The sequence below is a fragment of the Protopterus annectens genome, chromosome 7.part0 (genome assembly GCF_019279795.1).
Source record: "Protopterus annectens isolate FY-2018-M chromosome 7.part0, PAN1.0, whole genome shotgun sequence".
Taxonomy (NCBI): Eukaryota; Metazoa; Chordata; order Ceratodontiformes; family Protopteridae; genus Protopterus; species Protopterus annectens.
The window spans coordinates 386,408,636-386,430,597 of NC_056739.1; positions in this window are offsets into that span (position 1 = coordinate 386,408,636).

Here is a 21,962-nt window from a genome sequence, read left to right on the forward strand (position 1 = left end):
TGGATAGGAGTTGTTGTCATTATTGGTTTGGGGAAAGGTTGCTGCAAGGCTTGATATTGTATTGATGAAATTAGTGTTGAAGAGGGAGGCAATTTCACTAACTGTTTTGTCTGGATGTAAACAGGGGATGTTTTTAGAGCTGGGGTTTAGTAGAGATAAATTAGAGTTCCAAAATGTTTTGGGTTTTGTTTATAAATCTTTTGCAGGCCAAGGTTGTGTGGGGGTTTTGCTTATAATTCTTTTGCAGGCCAAGGTTGTGTGCTTTTTTATCATTGTTGCCTAGCAGTTTTGCTTGATTGTGAAGCTGCCTGAATTGTAGGAGGCCAGAGGGATTTTTGGTTATATGCCATTTTTTCCAAGCTTTATCTCTATCGCCCATGATTTGTTTTGTAGATATAGTAAGCCATATGGCATTATTACTTTTTACTCTCTTTTGCCTTATTGGGACAAGATTATTTAGGATGTCCAGAAAAGTAGAGTAAAAGAATTCAACAGCTTCATCGAGGGGAAGGACTTTAGTACGTTCCAGCTGATTTCTGTTAAGGTTTTATTTAGGGTTGTAGTGTGAAATTAACTAGATTTCTTGTAAATTTATATTGATGCTAACATGGTGTTGGGGTGTTTTTGCATAGTATATAGGCTGGGAGGTGGTCACTGATGCCATAGTAAAAACTGCCTGCTGCTGAGATTTTGGTTGGGTCGGAGACTAATATCCAGTCATGTACTGAGCTGCCATCTTTGTTTAAAGCATTAGGCTGAAAACTAAAACTGCAAAACTGCATAAGACTGAGTTAACACCATGTGATCATAGTATCAAAATACCTACTACTTCTCCAGTGGGAAAATTCAAACTTTCCCTTGCTCATGATCTTTTTTGGACAACATTATACCTTACTAGAATTTCATCTCTACTGCCAAGTGATCGCTTTGCATTACTGAACTAAGTTATTCACAGGACTGTGCACTTTGAGATGCAGGATCACTCCAGTAGTCTAGGGCCTCTGTCTCAGCCTGGTAACTCTGCCACAGCAGTTCTATCTAGAGAAGATTTCATTGAATAAGGGAACATTCTGATAAATGGTAATCTTGGACTCACTCAGTGTATGTAAGTCCTGATTTTTGGTTAGTCTTCATATTCCGGGACTGATCATTGCAAGTCTCAGCAATTCAAATGATTACCACCGGAATTACCAATATCTGAAGGGACTACCCAGCCATCTGTGTCCAACTGTATTCTGCATATTTTCATCTATTAGGGTTACTTTCTGAAATATAAAGTGTTCTGTGTTTTTATAGGCATGACCAGCCAAACACATCCATAATGAAACTAGCTCTCTCGTAGCAAAGAGTCATTGCATGTTCAGCCAGGATAATTTCATACAACTCTGCACTGCAATATTATTCTATATGAAAGACTTTTCCTGATAAAAGAATTCAAGCAATTTAGTGAAAGTTTTTATCTGTTATTCCAATACATTCTAATGAAAAATATTATCCAGCCAGAGTTAAAGCAAGTAATTTTCAAACAAATGATATGAAATTGTGATATCTAATAAACTATACAATTTAGGCATGTAGAGGCTGAATCAGTATTAATTTTGATCAAATTTTTATGTCCATCTTGAAGCTTACTTTTTAGTGAGGAAAGTAATGGAGAGTGAACTTACCAAAGTACTTTGCTTGCATCTGAAGCAAAATTACATGGGTTATTATCAATATTAGTGCTTCTATTAGGTAAGCTGTATTGTTGTCCGCATATTTGATCTGGCAAAAATTTTACACCGGCTGCCCTTCCTGACATAACCCTTCCCATTTATCTGATCTTGGGACTGGCATGAAAAAATAAACTGGCTTGTGCATCCCCAGTGAGGTGAGTGTGTTAAGCAGATGGAAAGAGTACTTTGAGAGGCTGATGAATGAAGAGATTGAGAGAGAGAGAAAGAAGGTTGGATGATGTGGGGATAGTGAGTCAGGAAGTGTAACAGATTAGTAGGGAGGAAGTCAGGACAGCTATTAAGAGGATGAAGAATGGAAAGGCTGTTGGTGCAGATGACATACCTGTGGAAGTATGGAGGTGTTTAGGAGAGATGTCAGTGGGGTTTTTAATCAGATTGTTTAACAAAATATTGGAAAGTGAGAGGATGTCTGAGGAGTGGAGAAATGTATTGGTACTGATTTTTAAGAATAAGGGTGATGTACAGAGCTGTAGTAACTACAGAGGGATAAAACAGATTAGCCACAGGATGAAATTATGGGAAAGAATAGTGGAATCTAGGTTAAGAAGGGAGATGATGATTAGTGAGCAGCAGTACAGTTTAATGTCATGAAAGAACACTACAGATGTGATGTTTGCTCTAAAGGTGTTGACGGAGAAGTATAGAGAAGGTCAGAAGGAGATGCACTGTGTCTTTGTGGACTTAGAGAAAGCATATGACAGGGTGCCTAGAGAGGAGTTGTGGTATTGTATGAGGAAGTCAGCAGTGGCACAGAAGTATGTAAGGGTGGTACAGGATATGTATGAGAGAGGTGTGACAGAGGTGAGGTCTGCAGTAGGCGTAAAAGATGCGTTCAAGGTGGAGGTGGGATTACACCAAGCATCAGCTCTGAGCCCTTTCTTATTTGCAATGATGATGGACAGGTTGACAGAAGAGATAAGACGGGAGTCCCCATGGACTATGATGTTTGCGGATGACATTATGATTTGTAGTGAGAGTAGGGAACAGGTTGAGGAGACCCTGGAGAGGTGGAGATATGCTCCTGACAGGAGATGGATGATGGTAAGTAGGACTAAGACAGAATATATGTGTGCGAATGACAGAGAGGACAGAGGAATCTTGAGAATGCAGGGAGTAGAGTTGACAAAGGTGGATGAGTTGAAATACTTGGGATCAACTCTTCAGATTAATGGTGATTGTGGAAGAGAGGTGAAGAAGAGAGTGCAGACAGGGTGGAGTAGGTGGAGAAGAGAGTTATGAGTGATTTGTGACAGACAGGCACCAGTAAGAGTGAAAGGGAAGATCTACAAGATGGTAGTGAGATCAGCTATGTTATATGGGTTGGAGATGGTGGCACTGATGAAAAGGCATGAGTCAGAGCTGGAGGTGCAGAGTTAAAGATGTTAAGATTTGAACTGGGTATGACAAGGATGGACAGGATAGGAAATGAGTATATTAGAAGGTCAGCTCAGGATGGATGGCTTGGATACAAAGCCAGAGAGGTGAGATTGGGTTGGTTTGGACATGTGCTGAGGAGGGATGCTGGGTGTATTGGGAGAAGGATGCTAAGGATGGAGCCGCCAGGTAAGAGGAAAAGAGGAAGGACTGAGATAAGGTTTATGGATATAGTCAAAGAGGGCATGCAGGTGGTTGACAGCAAGATGCAGAGGACAGGAATAAATGGAAGCAGATGATTCACTGTGCTGACCGTTAACAGGAGCAACCAAAAGAAAAAGAAGAAGTGCTTCTATTCGATATAAGATTAGTTCCAGCAATGATGTAAGCGTTGTGCTTGTCTTTTGCTTGTGATCACCATACCCTTAAATTCTTCAGAATTATAGAATTCCACTAAAGATTCTGCAGCCTTAAAAAAAGGAAATGACTCTGTAGCTTTAAAAAGCTCTTTATTTTTGTTTACCTGGAAAGTCCGACTGGGAGAAAATCCTTTTTCAGCAGTGGCCCAGGGAGAAAAGCTCCACATTTACTACCAGTTTTGACAATATACATGAAATAGTCACATGATATTAGAAGGAATAGAAAATAAAGGCAAGTGAGCATACATGGGAGAGAAATCTTTACAACAGCTTATATAATCATCATTTAGAAAGTGCATGTACATTTCTTACATAGGTATATACAATGTTCAACATACTAGTAGTGCACACAAGCATGTATACAGATTGATATAACATTGCAAAAGATACTTTTAATTGCTAGAAATCACAGGTAAAATTCAATAATGAAAAGATATGAAATTGCTTCCTGATTTCCTCAAGTTTGAAGTCTGAATTTAATTTGTTTTATCTGTAATTGGTAATTATTAGGAGTGAAATCACTTTAAAAGTTCTCTGTATACCTCATTTTGTATATTTTCTGTGTATAATTTCTTTATAGGGCTGATAAAAGCAGAATATGGCTAGCTGAGTGTATTTAGTGTCATTCTCTTTGACAGAAGAAGCATTATTAGCGAGGTGATTCTGCTTAAGTGACCTAGCCAGAATGTCAAGGGAATTGATGCCCTTCCTGATAACTTTTTATTGTTTATTAGCTTCAAATAGGCTGCGGTAAGATATTTGTAGTAATGTAAGCACTTGTTGGACAGTTACTAAAGTGCTTTTTTCTGTAAACTATATTAAACTTGAGTTTACATTTGAGATATGGCATTCTAAAGTAGTACATTTTATGTTCTAAATTTATGGATAAAAAAATGCCTTGCTGATAAGGACATGCATAGCTGTAGCCTGAAAAAAAGATGTCCAGCTGTTTTCAGATGGTATTAAACAATTTATATTTTTATCAAAATAGATATAGATTAGGATCATTTGCTCCATTATATAATTTAATTGCAGATTTATATGAAAGCATAGATGTCTGAAGACTGAGTGTGAGATGAATTAAAGAATGAGCTGAAAAGAATCTAGGTTCCACATAAACATGATTCCATGTCAATGAAAGAGTTTAGGCAAAAGAAAAAAAAAATCAATTATTGATTTTAATTTATGTGCTGTGAAAAAATGTTAGTTTACTCAGCATTATATAGGTCAAAAAGGTGATATGGATCTATTAGATCCTGTACCAAGTGTGATTTGTTTATTATAAGCTACAGTGACCCCATCTTTTGAGTATAGAATCCAATGTTAGGTACTGATTACCACAAATACAGTGAATAATTTACAAAAAGTAATAACAATGAAATACAAATATTGAGTTTTCACAAATGAGAAGGGACAGGCTCCCGGAATCAGCAAGCCCTGCACAGTGTGCAGGACTAGTGCAGGACCTCCAGCAGGCAATATGTCTGCCATGTGATCCAGGAATAAGCTGTAGGGATGTGCACGAGCGCTCCTGCACAGATTCAGCCCCTGTATGCAAATTCAACATTTGCAGGTGAAATCCATGCAAATGAGGTACATTTGCGATCCAGGAAGCTGGAAGCCGGCCATGCAGGACTAGTGTAATTTATAGAAATGTACTCAGCCAGTAACCGAGTACATTTCTGCAAACTACAAAATGGAGCCATGACAGCTCCAAATAAAGGGAGGATATTAAGTAGAAAGCATGTTAATGGTCAAATATATGGCCATTGGCATGGAAAACAGTTGCAAAAATAAAAAAAAAATCAACTTTTAATTTTTTTTAGCCGATCTCGGCTGTTTAAGCGTAGGGCAGCAGCGCTCAAAGGGGATTGGGCGAAAAAAAAAAAGTCTAAAGTAAGCATTCTAACCAAAATCACTATTTTGCCATTATACTCAATGGCAGGCAGAAGACAACATGGCCAGTGAATAGTGGTTACTAAGGGGGGAGGCTCAGTGTAGGGCCTGTAACTATGCATCAGCAGGCAATCCTATGCAAATGAGGGGAATGATACTGAATCCCAGATTTCCTCTGCATGCTAGTCAGCACCCAACAGTGTAAGAGCAAGAATAGCTTGGTGCAAGTCTAGGAGCTAGCTTACATCATAGAGGGGTGGGTCAGGCATACTGTAAGCAGATTGGAGCCCTGTGGCTCGGGTTTTCCCTTAGCTTAGCAGAGCTAAGCAAGGGGGTGTGTCTGAGGCTGCCTAGCACTCTTCGCATTGCCTAAGCGGGTGTGCATGCGGCACACCGGGTTTTAAAGGGGAAAAAAGTAAACCAGGAAATAGCAGCTATGTGCACATTTGAGCATTGTGTTTGTGCGGTGCAGCCCCGGGCTTAAACAGGAAGGCAATGGGAAGGGAAAACAGCAGTAGGAAGGTAATCAAGGAGAACTAGCATAGCTGGCAGGTGAAATGTATCAGAATCAGCCAATTACACAGGCAGCAAACCATCCCAGCCCAGAACACTACTATAAACTATGCAAACACCTTTCACTCTGGTTTTTCCCACATACTCTACACCAACGGTGTATACAAGGGGGAATTTTTAACAAACAAAAGCAACAAAATGATAGGGACTGCAGTAGCTATCATACAACAACATGTGGAAGAAGCTGAGGGTGGTGAGGATGAAAATGCTGTCGACCAACCCACAGTGAGGAGACGGAGAAGAGTGTACAGACCCAGGGTAACATACTAGGGGCTACATGAGCTGGAGATAGCGGAGTGCTATAGGGTGGACAGGGACCTCCTACAGCAAATTGTTGGGCTGTGCCGGCCATGCCTCACACACAGAACTAACAGAGGGGAACCCATCCCAGTGGATACCAAAGTATGTGTAGGTCTAAGAATACTAGCTACAGGTACCTTCCAAAGGCCAACTGGGGATATCATGGGGATCTCACAGGCATCAGCATCCAGGGTAGTCCACCAGTTCCTGGATGCCATGTCAGCACATGCCGGTGAGCACATATATTTCCCCAACACCCGTGAGGCATTGGCCAGCAATATGCATCTCTTCCACCAAATAGCAGAATATCCTGAGGTAGTGGGTGCTATAGACTGCACTCACATATGCATCAAAGCACCACCCGTTGAGCGGGGTAGTATCTACATCAACCCCAAGGGCTTCCCCTCCAACTGCTAGGTCATGTGCGATGCCCAGGGCATTATAATGAATGTGTATGCTGGCTGCCCTGGAAGCTATCACGATTCCCACTTCTGGCAACTGACGCAGCTGTACCAGAGATTTGCCAATGGGGACATTCCTTATGGTCACCTAGTGAGGGATGCTGATTATGCATTGGAGAAGTGGCTGATGACACCCATCAGAAATGCACACACACACCCAAAAAAGAACTCCATAATGAGGCACACACACAGGACAGAGTTGTAATAGAGCATGTGTTTGGGATGCTCAAGTCACAATTCCGGTGCCTGGATACATCTGGTGGAGCCTTGCAGTATTCCCCAGCTACATGTACTCATATTGTCATCATATGTGCCATGCTACACAACATGATCCTGCAGAAACAGCTTCAGCAGGAACAGCAAGGGGTAGGGCCACACAGCCCCCCACCATTGCCAAGGCCTGCACAGGCACAGAGTGACTCAGAGGGGGAACAACCTGAGACTTTCCCAGTAGGCAGAAGGAGCCATGCCCAGTATGACCTGGCCTTGACAAAGAGGCAATGCATAGCACACACACTGATGCAGGAGGGACCCAGGGAATGACACCTCTCTCTGACTACACATGCAGTAAAAGGGATGCCAAACATGACAGTAACTGTGCTCAACCATGTATAGGGAGTGTACTATGTGCATCTGACATAGGCAGCCCTCAAGCACCATCCTCAATACTGGCACACCCACAAGGTATGTCACTCTCCTTACCAACTGCTGAATGGAGTAGTATGTGTTGTTACCTGTATCTATGGTATGGATGTGAGCATGCAAGGGAACCGGGTGGCTGAATGGGATGCCAGCAGATAGTAGACACCTATAGTGGCAGTACGAGATCTGTAACAAATACTGGTGTCACCATAGTAGCCAGTACTACACATGGTGACAGAACCCACTGTAGGAAATGTGCTGGGCCACATGTGTGTCGATATGACACACACATGCCATTCATGAAGGTTCACATACCCAACAACAGTCTCAGCCAGCAGGACAGGTGTAGACAAACACAAACAAAGGCTGTGGTAAGGCCTTTGAATGATGTCTATGGGTAACCTTCCCCCCAGGCCTACACAGACACACTACATCAGGTCAGGCAGTGGGATATTAGTTCTGAAGGGTAGGAAGTCAGAAACTAATATTTAAGTCAATCAAACCTAAGACCTGTAGTACACTGAAATACCTCTAGTCAGCATGATAGGTTAGACAACAGAATGAAATGGAGTACCTGACATACCAGTACAGTCATAGCAAGTGTGTACAAGTGTCAGGTGTGCCCCTCCAATACTATGTAGAAATGTGGAAACAGTCAGATGTGCCCCCCAATCCTATGTAGACATGTAAAAACAGTCAGGTGTGTCCCCCCAATCCTATGTCAAAATGTAGTAACAGTCAGGTGTGCCCCACAATCCTGTGTAGCAATGTAGTAACAGTCAGGTGTGCCCCCGAACATCCTATCTAGACATGTATTAACAGTCAGGTGTGCCCCCCCAATCCTATCTAGAAATGTAGTAATGGTCTGGTGTGTCCCCCAGTCTGATGTACACAAGTTGTAACAGTCAGGTGTGCCCCCCAAATCCTATGTAGAAATGTAGTAACAGTCAGATGTGCCCCGCCAATCTGATGTAGACATGTAGTAACATGTATGTGTAGGTATAATACCAGTGGAGCACAGATGACCAGATGTGTCCAAGGTAGAAGGATAGATTGTAGCATTTGTACAATATGCAGGTATGTGTGTGTTGCATATTGTGTGAGAGTGGTCACTATATATGCATGTTGAGGTTTGACCTGGTGACCATTGCCCACTGCTGCTGATGACAGGGCTACGTCCTCACAACTGCAGTGCCAAAGACAATTCCCCCCAGTATAACACATGCTAGCAGTAAGCCATTGTAAATGCATGGTGGTAATATGTGCCAACATCTGAAAGATGGACATGGCATGACTGTTGGGCTAGATATACAAGCAGTACGCAGGGAAAAGTACCCCAGACATTCAGTATATAATGTGTAACCATATAATGGACACACCCTTGGAACTGTACATACAAGTATGCATCACATTATCTGGGCTTGTAGTAGGGAATATCGATGACGTCTGGCCGAACACTTGCAGATCACAAAGGTGATAGGACTGATGTATTGGGAAACAACTGATGTCCCTGCAGAAGCCAGCATAACTGGAATGCCCCATGCATATCTGTGAGTCAGATGCAAGTAGTGTCTATAGCACATATGCACCCAGCTCACCCAAACACCACCCACAGGTACCTCTCTGGTCGTATCCCTGCTGTTGGGAATGGGTACAATATGACCCCCACCTGTGTATGGCAATAGCAAAAGAATGCAGCATACAGTGCAGGTTTCCCATGTAGATGTGTCCCTAGCTGTAAGGAGCACCCTACCAGCATCCACACCACCTAATCAATACTGATAGAAAGTATTGGCATGAACACCTAGCACACCTAACCTCTCAACCCCAGGAGAATATACTGTATGGCAGTCTGGGACTGTAGGACTGACAGAATTCAACAGCCTGCTACAGCTGACCTGCATCACCACCAAATGGCCTGCAGGCCTCTGCCAAAAGCATGTGTTTCACCCATACTGCCAATGTATGTTATGTCATGGACACCCAAATAACATAACACACTCCACATAAGACATATGCAAGGTATATGCAAACCACAGTAACATGTCCACCATGTCCCACTGCACGTACTGTGGAACAACACCAAAACACAGCTGTGATGAGGTGATAACGTTAGGGAAAGTATCAGAGAATATATGCATAATGTATGGAAAAGGATAGAATAATAGAGGAGTGGGTGGGAGCATGGGCAGCATGGAATGTGCAAGTTCCAACACACAGCCATGTGCAGATTCTATCCCTGGCTGCAAACACAAAAATTGGTAGCTACAAACCTGCCGTACACCACAATTGGGGTAATGTCCTGACTTATGACCCCTGCCTCTGGGTAACCTGTGTGAATCTGTACAGCTGTGAGGTATTGCCACAGCAAGATAAGGCCATACTGTCATGTCAATGGATATACATGTATGGGATCCTCTGTCAGCATTGTACCAAGGTGCTGAACTGGATACACAGACCCAGCAGCAAGTGCCTGCAGCTCCCCCTCCAGAATGGCATAACTTTCCATGAATATGTAGGCATTTGCCCACAATACTGGACACAGCTGCATTCACCCTGTGTTCCCCAGGACATCACTGTGAGCAAGAATGTCTACCTGACAGTACTGGAGAACATAAAACATCACAGTGTATGACAGTACACATATCTAAATATCTCTGCTAACACCAGTACCATGTAGCAGAAGCAGCACAGACACACTCACCTACAGTACACACTATCCCTTGCACATGAAGACCGCATATTGCCAACTGATCTACAGATATCCTGCAGAAACAGGTTGCTACCTGTAGGTGTAGAACACAAAGGTCTGCACTGGAGTACAAACTACCTGGAATGGATCCATACATTCAATACTGAGGGGCATACTGGGCATGCTCACACAGTTAGAGAAATGAAGGCAATGTCAGACAACAACATACTGAAAGGTTATACTGGGCATTCTCACACACTTAAACAAATGAAGCCCATGTCTGCCAACAATAGTGGACCATGCATATCTGACAGTTGCAGATGTTAGTGCATACACCCCTCAGTATGCACCAATCATGCTTTGCATACACATTGGATAGGCATACAGACATATACACTATAATATGCCAAACGTAGACATACATAGATGTGTGGAAGAGAGTGACAGTGACAAAGAGCCTTCCATCATGAGGCCTGTCCCACCCAGCACACAGCCAAATGGCTACAACCACTTGATGTGTACATGTCACTCACTGTTGGAATTAGCCACTGGTATCCATCAGCATTACAGACTCTGTGGTGCAAGTGATAGCTGTGCAACATGACTGTACAAGGCAGTAGTCATCTAGCAATTGTATACACGTACCTGTGGAATATAAATCTGAGTGTGCCTGCATGTGATGTGCCTACCTCTAGATGAATGGTTATGGCCCATGCACATACACTGCCCTCTCAATAGTCCAACTATGACAAGCCTGCTGATGTCATTCACTTTGAAATACACCTTTGGAAAAAGAGTAGCCCCGTAATCTCTGTGCTGCATCCTATAACTGTAATGCTGTAGTGTGATAAACTAGCTAGGTAGGAGTTCTAATTCCAGACATGGCAACTGTGTGTGTGTGTGTGTGTGTGTGTGTGTGTGTGTGTGTGTGTGTGTGTGTGTGTGTGTGTGTATGTGTCTGTCTGTGTAGGGGGAAATGCTTTTTAGCCTAGTCACACTCACTACAATTCAAATGCCCTACTTTGGCAAGCCTGCTGATGTCATTCACTGTGAAATACACCTTTGTGAAAGGAGTAGCCCAGTAATCTCTGTGGCACATCCTATAACTGTGTAATGATGTAGTTTGATGAACTAGTTACATAGGCATTCTAATCCCAGACATGGCAAGTGTGTGTCTGTGTTGGGAGCAATGCTTTTTAGGCTTGTCACACTCACTACAATTCAAATGCCCTACTTTAAGTAGGACTGCTGATGTCTTTCACTGTGAAATACACCTTTGGGAAAGGTGTAGACCAGTAATCTCAGTGGCGCGTCCTATAACTGCGTAATGCTGTAGTTTGATAAATTAGTTAGGCAGGAGTTCTAATCCCAAACATGACAACTGTGTTTGTGTGTGTGTGTGTGTGTGTGTGTGTGTGTGTGTGTGTGTGTGTGTGTGTGTGTGTGTGTGTGTGTGTGTGTGTCTGTATAGGGAGCAATGCTTTTTAGGCTAGTCACACTCACTACAATTAAAATGCCCTACTTTGGCAAAGCTGCTGATGTCATTCACTGTGAAATACACCTTTGGGAAAGGTGTAGACCAGTAATCTCTGTGGCATGTCCTATAACTGTGCAATACTGTAGTATGGTAAACTAGTTAGGTAGGAGTTCCAATCCCCAGATATGGCAACTGTGTGTGTGTGTGTGTGTGTGTGTGTGTGTGTGTGTGTGTGTGTGTGTGTGTGTGTGTGTGTGTGTGTCTCTGTTTGCATAGTGAGCAATGCTTTTTAGGCAAGTCACACTCACTACAATTCAAATGCCCCACTTTGGCAAGCCTGCTGATGTCATTCACTGTGAAATACACCTTTGGGAAAGATGTAGCCCAGTAATCTCCGTGGTGCATCCTGTAACTGCGTAATGCTGTAGTGTGATAAACTAGTTAGGTAGAAGTGCTAATCCCAGACATGGCAACTGTGTGTTTCTCTCTTTGTGTAGGGAGCTTTTTAGGCTAGTCACAGTCACTACAATTCAAATGCCCTACTTTGGCAAGACTGCTGATGTCATTCACTGTGAAATACACCTTTGGGAAAGGTGTAGACCAGTAATCTCTGTGGTGCATCCTATAACTGCATAATGCTGTAGTGTGATAAACTAGTTAGGCAGGAGTTCTAATCCCAAACATGACAACTGTGTTTGTGTGAGTGTGGTGTCTCTGTCTGTGTAGGGAGCAATGCTTTTTAGGCTAGTCACACTCACTACAATTAAAATGCCCTACTTTGGCAAGGCTGCTGATGTCATTCACTGTGAAATACACCTTTGGGAAAGGTGTAGACCAGTAATCTCTGTGGCGTGTCCTATAACTGTACAATGCTGTAGTATGGTAAACTAGTTAGGTAGGAGTTCCAATTCCCAGACATGGCAACTGTGTGTGTGTGTGTGTGTGTGTGTGTGTGTGTGTGTGTGTGTGTGTGTGTGTGTGTGTGTGTGTGTGTGTGTGTGTGTGTGTGTGAGTGTGTGTGTCTCTGCATAGTGAGCAAAGCTTTTTAGGCAAGTCACACTCGCTACAATTCAAATACCCTACTTTGGCAAGCCTGCTGATGTCATTCACTGTGAAATACACCTTTGGGACAAGTATAGCTCATTAATCTCCATGGTGCATCCTATAACTATGTAATGCTGCAGTGTGATAAACTAGTTAGGTAGGAGATCTAATCCTTGACATGGCAACTGTGTGTGTCTCTGTCTGTGTGGGGAGCAATGCTTTTTAGGCTAGTCACACTCAGTACAATTCAAATGCCCAACTTTGGCAAGGCTGCTGATAACATTCGTTGTGAAATATATCTTTGGGAAAAGAGTATCTCAGTAATCTCCATGGCACGCCCTATAACTGCGTAATGCTGTAGTGTGATAAACTTGTTAGGAAGGAGGTCTAATCCCAGACATGGCAATTGTGTGTGTTTGTGTGTCTTTGTAGGGAGCAATGCTTTTTAGGCTAGTCACACTCACTACAATTCAAATGCCCTACTTTGGCAAGGCTGCTGATGTCATTCACTGTGAAATACACCTTTGGGAAAGGTGTAGCCCAGTAATCTCCATGGCGCATCCTGTAACTGCGTAATGCTGTAGTGTGATAAACTAGTTAGGTAGGAGTGCTAATCCCAGACATGGCAACTGTGTGTTTCTCTCTTTGTGTAGGGAGCTTTTTAGGCTAGTCACAGTCACTACAATTCAAATGCCCTACTTTGGCAAGACTGCTGATGTCATTCACTGTGAAATACACCTTTGGGAAAGGTGTAGCCCAGTAATCTCTGTGGTGCATCCTATAACTGCATAATGCTGTAGTGTGATAAACTAATTAGATAGGAGTTCTAATTCCAGACATGACAACTGTGTGTGTGTGTGTGTGTGTGTGTGTGTGTGTGTGTGTGTGTGTGTGTGTGTGTGTGTGTGTGTCTGTCTGTGTAGGGAGAAATGCTTTTTAGTTTAGTCACACTCACTATAATTCAAATTCCCTACTTTGGCAAGCCTGCTGATGTCATTCACTGTGAAATACACCTTTGGGAAAGAAGTAGCCCAGTAATCTCTGTGGTGCGTCCTATAACAGAGTAATGCTACATTGTGATATAGTACTTTGGTACGGGTTATATTCCCACACATGGTAAGTGTGGATATTTGTGTGTGTGTTTCTTTGTCTGTGTAGGGAGCAATGCTTTTTAGGCTAGTCACACTCACTACAATTCAAATGCCTTACTTTGTCAAGGCTGCTGATGTCATTCACTGTGAAATACACCTTTGGGAAAGGAGTAGTCCAGTAATATCCGTGGTGCGTCCTATAACTGCGTAATGCTGTAGTGTAATAAACTAGTTAGGTAGGAGCTCTAATCCCAGACATGGCAATTGTGTGTCTGTGTTTGTCATTCGTATCCTGTGTGGAGGTGGCTTGTCAGTGTGTAACAACTGGACTCATTGTGGAGCGGGTTTGGCAAATTTCTTATATGGTGGCCCTGTTATATGTAACAATGTCCACCTTACAAGGCTAACATATGTGAAATAGCCAAGAGGCTGGGGTGGCAATCCTTACCCCTACATGTGACAGCAAGGCCTGGCAAACAAAGTTAGCAACCCTTGTATTACACATAGAACACTCTCAGCCCATGTCTCATTCACAAACATACTTGCCTAGGCAACAACTGCTATGTTGGTAGTACCCTGCATATTGCCCACAGAGAGTAACCATGGTGTGATTGCAGTGGACTACAGAGGGCATGGCACCCTATCCATTAGAACAATAGGCACGTACATGCCAACAGTGTGCCTTCACTATGTTCCCCACTTGACGCCTGCAACACCCGTGGTCCCATCAAATGTGACACACAAAGGACATACCATGCCTTAAACACATGCCCTGTATAGACATATGCCACTGACACCAGGGAATACTTGTATCATGCTATCAATGTAGGTGCAGGATGAACCTGCTGTCCATTACCAGTTCCCGGCACATGAGGCCAGGACAGGCACATATGATGATAAAAATCTGTGCACACAGCATGGGCCAGACACCCCAGGTACAGTTCCACAAACACATACATGGCAAGCATTGCACAGCAATGGCCACACGCAATAGTTACCCAGGTGACTGGATGATGAATACAATACCAACTTGTGTGGGCCAATCCAGACACTACACCCCTGAGTCACACTGCAGACCATTGTCATGTGGCCTGATGCCAAAGTATACCCTTCACCTAGCCTTGTATAGCCTTCTGCCACAGACAACTGCTACACACCTGTGAAGCAATGCACGCATGCATTTCAGTACTGGCACCCTGTGTCTGTGTGTGTGGTGTATGATGCTTTCAACCACATTCACACTCACTACAACCCCACTGGCATACTGAAGCATGCTGTCTGATGTCAGACACCTTCATATACCCTTTGCCCATTTAACCTCTGGATAACCCCTGTGGTGCATGTGATACCTGCACAGTACTGTATTGTGGCAAACTAACTAGCTAGGAAGTGTATTCCTGACCCTGCCAAGTATGTCAATGTGTGTGAGTCCCTGAGAGAGTGTGGCTGTGTTGACGCTGACACCTGTTCATGTGGACAGGCACATGTACTACACCTACCATATCGCTATCATATCACTGTTGCAGATGTCACTCACCATCACATATACATTTGGACAACTCCTCAACATGTAAGCTATGTGGCACATGCAATAACTGCATAGACATGTGATAGCAATATATAGTCAGTCAGGGGTTTGAAACCCTGTAGTGGTAGATGTGTGACACAAACATGCTTAGGCTTTACTCTCCCACCCCCTCCCTGACTTATTTTGCTCTGTCTATCTCTCTCACTCCCTCTCAGGTGGATGTGGAGAACTACACCTGCTTTGCTTAGGCAGCAGCATGTGTTTTGTAAGTGATGCTCAAGATCAGCTGATGGCCTCTGCATGAGATGCAGCCCTCCTCTTGCTGATTGCATGTGGAACCGCTGTGGTAACATTCCCATAGCCAATTGCATGGAAACACATTCCAATAACTAGGAACATCATGTTGGTGTTGGGCCTTTTCATTCACTGTGAGCAGGACCTTGATCTGGTGTTTGGCAAACAGCATCAGAGTTGGATTTTGGATTTACCTATAACAATATACACTGTGGAAACAGGCCAACACACAGGAGGAGGATGTGCCTGACATGACTACAGAATGTAAGTGTTGCTATTCTGCATTTGGAGTAATGTCGGTTTACCAGGGTGTCTGTGGATATGGCTGGTCTACATGTTTTAATACCTGTCATGACAGTGCTTTGTTTTTGAGGAAACCCCCATCTGTAGGGTCATCTGCAGACTGGGCAGTGTGTGTTGCCTTTTGTTACTTGTGTTACTCACAGAGCACCTATCTGAGAACTGCAGAAGCATGGTGTGAGGATTGCAGTCAGTACATGGTGACAGCCATGGGAGTTACTGACTTCATATCCCTCATAGGACATATATCATAACAAACCCTGTTACAACAGTAAATGTATGAGGTTATCACAGCAACATGTCAATAGTGGCCCTGTGTTTGTGCCTCCAGCCACAACTCTGTCAACCTTTGCACATATGTCATGCAGTAAGAAGTGCATATGTTCTGTACACCATTATTTATAGACATCATATCTGATAACAACCCAGTGAGATAGACTGCTATACATGTTATGTATAGTAGGGGTTATATCTGAGGACATAACCTGGGCATTCTCTGGTTGTGTGTACACTATTGAGGTCTGTGTACTTATGGTGATTGATGACACTGTGTGTATTGTGAATATGTACCTTGGCCTGTGTACAGACTGTGGTAGATGTCATTGTTCTTGGTCCTGTTCTATCTGATGTTACATGCTGCTCCAGTGTATGGTACCCTATTGGCTTACATGTTTGTAGGACCAAACACATACATGTCCCATACCACAGACAGGTATCAGACTACACTGTGTAGTGGCCCAGTATATGTAGGGTTAGTGTTTGAGTGGCACATATGAGGATGGTGTTGATCAGACAATCCATATACTGTAATATTATGCTAGCTTACCATATGTGGCTGTGGCTGTGTTCACATTGGTTGTGGTTATGCACTTTCACACAGGTGTCTGTTACTCTGTGCTGTGACATTCCTGTCAAGCCTGCTATATTTGCAGGTACATGTGTATTCCCCCATAAGAAATGTAGGCGAGTGTTGTGGCAGTCTGCCTGTAGCCTGCATAGTGCTGCCTAGCAGCTTTGTGTACTTAACCAGTGTGATATGTCCAGATATTTGCCAGATGTACTGCTTCCAGGTCACCATAACTGTCATGTATTTCTGAAAAAGCAGTGGGATGCTGTACAGATGTATGTCACTAATTAGTGGGTAGCACGTGGCCATGTGACCTCTGCACCAGCAGTTATGTGTCAGGACAGACAGGAGTGTGTGAATGCATAACCTAAGGAGGTAAATTTATTCCAGTATTTACGTGATATTCCCATCTACATGGCTGTTAACATCCACATTGTCAGGCTTGGTCCACATGTCTTGCACTAAGGGGTTCTGTGTATATCTCTGGACTGACCAGAGTGTGTCAGACTGTCCACATTTATTGGCCATATCTCTGCTGTAACCCACAGGATCATTACTGTGCTAGCAGTGGTACTGTACTATGATTGTCCTTAGGATGTCTGTCAGTAGCCAATGGTGCACATGTGATGTGACCTCCCACCCACATGTCTATTAAGTCAACCCCTATTATAGTAGCAACAGTCTACATAATATACCTGCAATACATACCTGAAATCCCCTTGCACTAAGAGGTTGGGACTATTGGGGAAGAGGTAGGATTCTACTCCATGTTCTAGACATATGGTGAATATATATGTATATATAATTATCCGTATATCTATATAGATATATACACATATACATATCGACATACATAGATGGATATGTATATCTACATATATATACATATAGACACTCAAATATATACATAAACACAGCAATATATGTCTACACATATACAGATAGAGATACATATGCACATATACGTACGGATATCTACATATATATTGACAGTAATAGGTATATCAGGATAGATATGTATGCACATATAGTTATAGATATCTACATATATATCAGCATAAATAGGCATATCTGTACACATAGGATGTGCATGTATATATATATATATATATATATATATATATATATATATATATATATATATATATATGTGCATGTGTGTATACAAAGAGATCTACCCATGGCCATATATAAGATGTATTATACAGATGTGTATGCAGACATATGTATGAATATACATGTGTATGTACATGTAGACATATATCAACATATGTATATGTATATATCCATATTCCTGTCATGTGTAAACATCATGGTTGTGTATACCCTCCCAGATGTATCTCACCGTATGTATCTGATATGTGTACATTTTGATAAAACAACATATGTGATGCAGCAGTCATATTAATAGCAAGTACTACACAATTGTGGAAGTAAAGGCAATTGTCAATACTAATCAATATGTGTATTGACAGATATATTGGAAAAACAACAGCAGTCTTCACAGTGGTAATGGTGCAGTGGTTAAGTGCTATGACTATAGTGTACAGGGTCCTGGGTTCAAGACCTACAAGGACTGTTTATTTTGTTGCTGGGCAGAACAAGGGCTTTTGGATACAGAGTGGTTAAGGCAGTTTTGAGCAGCTTTAAGCAGGTTTGTGTGGGTTTGAGCAAAGCTAAGCGGTGCTAAGCTAAGGGTAAACTTCACTTACCAGTGTGCAAATCAGCTTAGCTGTTATATTGGAGCAATGTTGATACCTGATAAGTATGGCTTAGCCCTGGAAACCAGTTTACACTACCCAGTCCGATAACATAGCAGGGTAATGACATCTGTAATAAGTGTATGTAATGCCATGTACAATACATGCGCCTATGTGCTGTCATTACAGTAGCAAGGGGTGTGAGTGCCATGTCTGGGATACAGAAGTATATGAGGCCAACAGGCACACCTGCAGGCATAGCCGGACTCTGAGGCCTCCCTGATGTATCCCTGGTGTGTGAGCTGTTTCACAGTATATATCCCCTACTGGATAATGATCCAACATGTGGAATGTTACTGTAGACTACCGTCTGTACAGCACATGTTAGTGAGGGCTTCCAGCATGTAGTTATGGCATACATATTGTTGTCAAATGTATATCTGTCAACACATTCATTCTACTGCATAGCTACTTGCCAAGCTGATGACTGTCAGTCCCTGTACAGATGTGCAGATGGCAGGTATCCAGCTGGGATATGTACAGGCAACCTATGCTTGATTGACATTTACATGTCTGCCCAGCTGTGTAAGAACTGGCACATATAGGAGACAACATCCTGTATGCACCACATGCCACGGGTACCTCCACTACACTACCATAGTCAACAGAACATTCTTGGATACAGGTCTTCATCACAGACACAAACCATGTGTTATAATACATGTTGCATGCATGTCAACTTGATCACCTCAGTGGCCCTGTGCAGGAGGCACCCAGAGGATTGGCTGATGCATGTCACTCTCACCCTGAGGGTCTCTACAGTGGTGTCTTTTGATAGATTGCTTGCTGCCACATGGCAGGTGGCAGAATACCACTGTACACACATCCCCTACACAACCCATCTCTCCATGGACAATAGCTAGGTATACAGCTATGACGACCAGCAGCGATGCACCTCAGTACTGACACATGTGTATGTGTGCATTACTGAGTATAGCAGTGTCTGTGTGTTAGCACACCTGTACTTGGGAATTCCATGAGGGCCTTCACAACCACCGCAACACCCATTGCCATAGTCAGTTGTGGTTGTTGCTGTATGGGACATTACATGTACCCTGTTACACTCCTCTCCACACCGGCTGCACGAGCCTTGCAGTACCTGCACAACAGTGTTGTACAAATGGGTTGATAGGCATGGGATACCCATTGAGTTCTGGCAAGTGTGTGTATGTGTGCATGTCAGTATATCTGTAGGGTACAGCATTCTGAGGCCACATACTCCTATTACACTACCCATTGCCACACAGTAGTACAGATAGTGTTGTTGCTGCCCATAGGTAAGGCATGACAATGTAACACGCTGCTATGCCTGTGGCATGTGCATTAGATGCATATCCCTGTAGTACTGCTGTTGGGACATACAATGGGTTGTATTGCAGTCATGGGCAATGTGTCATGATGGGTATGTCAGAGTATCATCATGGGTTTCAGGGAGTACAATATCCACTGGGGGATGTGGGTGCTGTGTACACTGTCATTACACCAAGGTACACCGGGTATATGTCCCATGTACCACTTTATGGTTACCACTGTCACCATCAACCATACAGGTAACTGATACCACAATCCAGCCCAGTTATGCATGTGCTGCGTGCAGCCTACCTGTAACACATTGTACACATGGTCAAGTTAGTTAGCAGTGATAGACCCAGGTCTCTCGGACGTGTGTCTGCCTGTTATGTGTCTGACAATGTGTAAATGAAGGTATGTCACACTATGTATTGTCCATATACACATAGGTTCATAGGTTGGTACTGGGCTATCTGCCTGAAGGCATATATTAGCCCAACCACGTTGTGTGGTTTTCATCACCCCTTTAGTAGTTCCCTAGACCCTTGTACTAGCAGCTAGTACCCTTGGCTCCTATCTAGTAGTGCTGTTGGTGTGATCCCCGGTGTGAACTTTCTGTTACCCATCCACTCATCAAGGTTCCTCTTGAAGAGTGATAGTGAGGGGCTCTGTCTTATGTAGATCGGGACCCTGTTCCATAGTAAGGGAAGTCTCTGCGAAGGAAATCTATCCCTCCAGCATCTTCTATTCATTGTTGTGTTGAGGTTTATATCCCTAGAGTGTGTAGCTCGAGTAGATTTGGTTTTGCTAAGATGGAGCATGTTCAACAATTCTGGGTTGGACATGGCTCTGTACGTTAGACAGAGATCGCCTCTGAGAAAGTGGTATGCAACAGAGAACAGTCTTAGCTTTTTCAATTGTGCTGCATAGGGCAACTGTTTGAGGCCAGTAATCCTCTTGATTAGGTACCTTTGTGGTCTCTCCAGCTGCTGGAGATGTCTAGCCAGGTACATTCCAATTGGTGCATTGTACTCAATAATGGGTCTGATGAGGGAAGAGTAGAGGGGCACCATTACATCCTTAGATCTTGATGCAAACCCTTTCTTGATCAGATGGGTCACATAGAAGGATTTTCTAACCACTTTGGCAGCATGGTTATCAAAGGAAAGCTGACTATCTACTTGGGTCCCTAGATCCCTTATTTCTTCTTCAGATTTCAGGGGATTACCTCCTATGTTGTAGTTTGCGGGTACTCTGTTTTTCCCAAAGGGGATTACTACACATTTTTTTGCATTTAGCTTGAGACCATGGCTTTGACACCATGCATCAGTCTCATTTAGACCCTTCTGGAGGATCTCCATGTCGGCCGGAGACTCTATTATAGCACCCAGTTTGCAGTCGTCCGCAAACTTAGTCAGCCACAGCCCTGCCGTGCTTGCCTGTACTTCTGAGAAGTATATGCCAAACAGGAGGGGCCCCAGGACAGAGCCCTGAGGCACACCACTCATTACTGGTCTGGATTCGGACATAGATCCCGCTACTCTTACTTTATGGGATACGGTCTGAGAGCCAGTTTGTGATCCATCTTGTGACGTAAGGGTTTATGCCCAGGCTGGTGAGCTTATCAATAATACCTGAATGGGGAATGGTGTCAAATGATTTAGCAAGATCAAGGTAAGCCGTGTGTACCTCCTTTCCCTTATCTATAGCCTGAGTAACTGTCTCAAAGAAATCCAGCAGGTTCAGGAGGCATGATCTGCCCTTGATGAAGCCAAACTGTGTGGGGTCCAGCGACTGGAGGTTCCCAATCTCTCCATTTATGAGTTCCATAATGATTCACTCCATAGCCTTACAGATCAGACTGGTCAGGCTTATTGGTCGGAAGTTCCCAGGGTCAGTTGTGGCTCCACCCTTGTGTAGCGGGACCACCATTGCCGTGCGCCATTCTATGGGCACATATCCTGTGGAGAGGCTGAGAATGAACAGGGTATTAAGATGCGGGGTTAATTCCTTTTGGAGCTCGCGTATGACACAGCCTGGGACACCATCTGGTCCCATGGAGGCAGTGTTTTTAGCTTTAGATAGAGCCTTGTTAACCAACATATCAGTAATAATTGGACTTACACAATCCCCTAGAATGGTAATAGGCCCTCTAGGTGGTGAGGAGGGGGAGAAATTTGCACTGAACCTGTCAGCCAAGATGTTGGCAATGTCAGAAGGGTCAGTGTATTTTGTTCC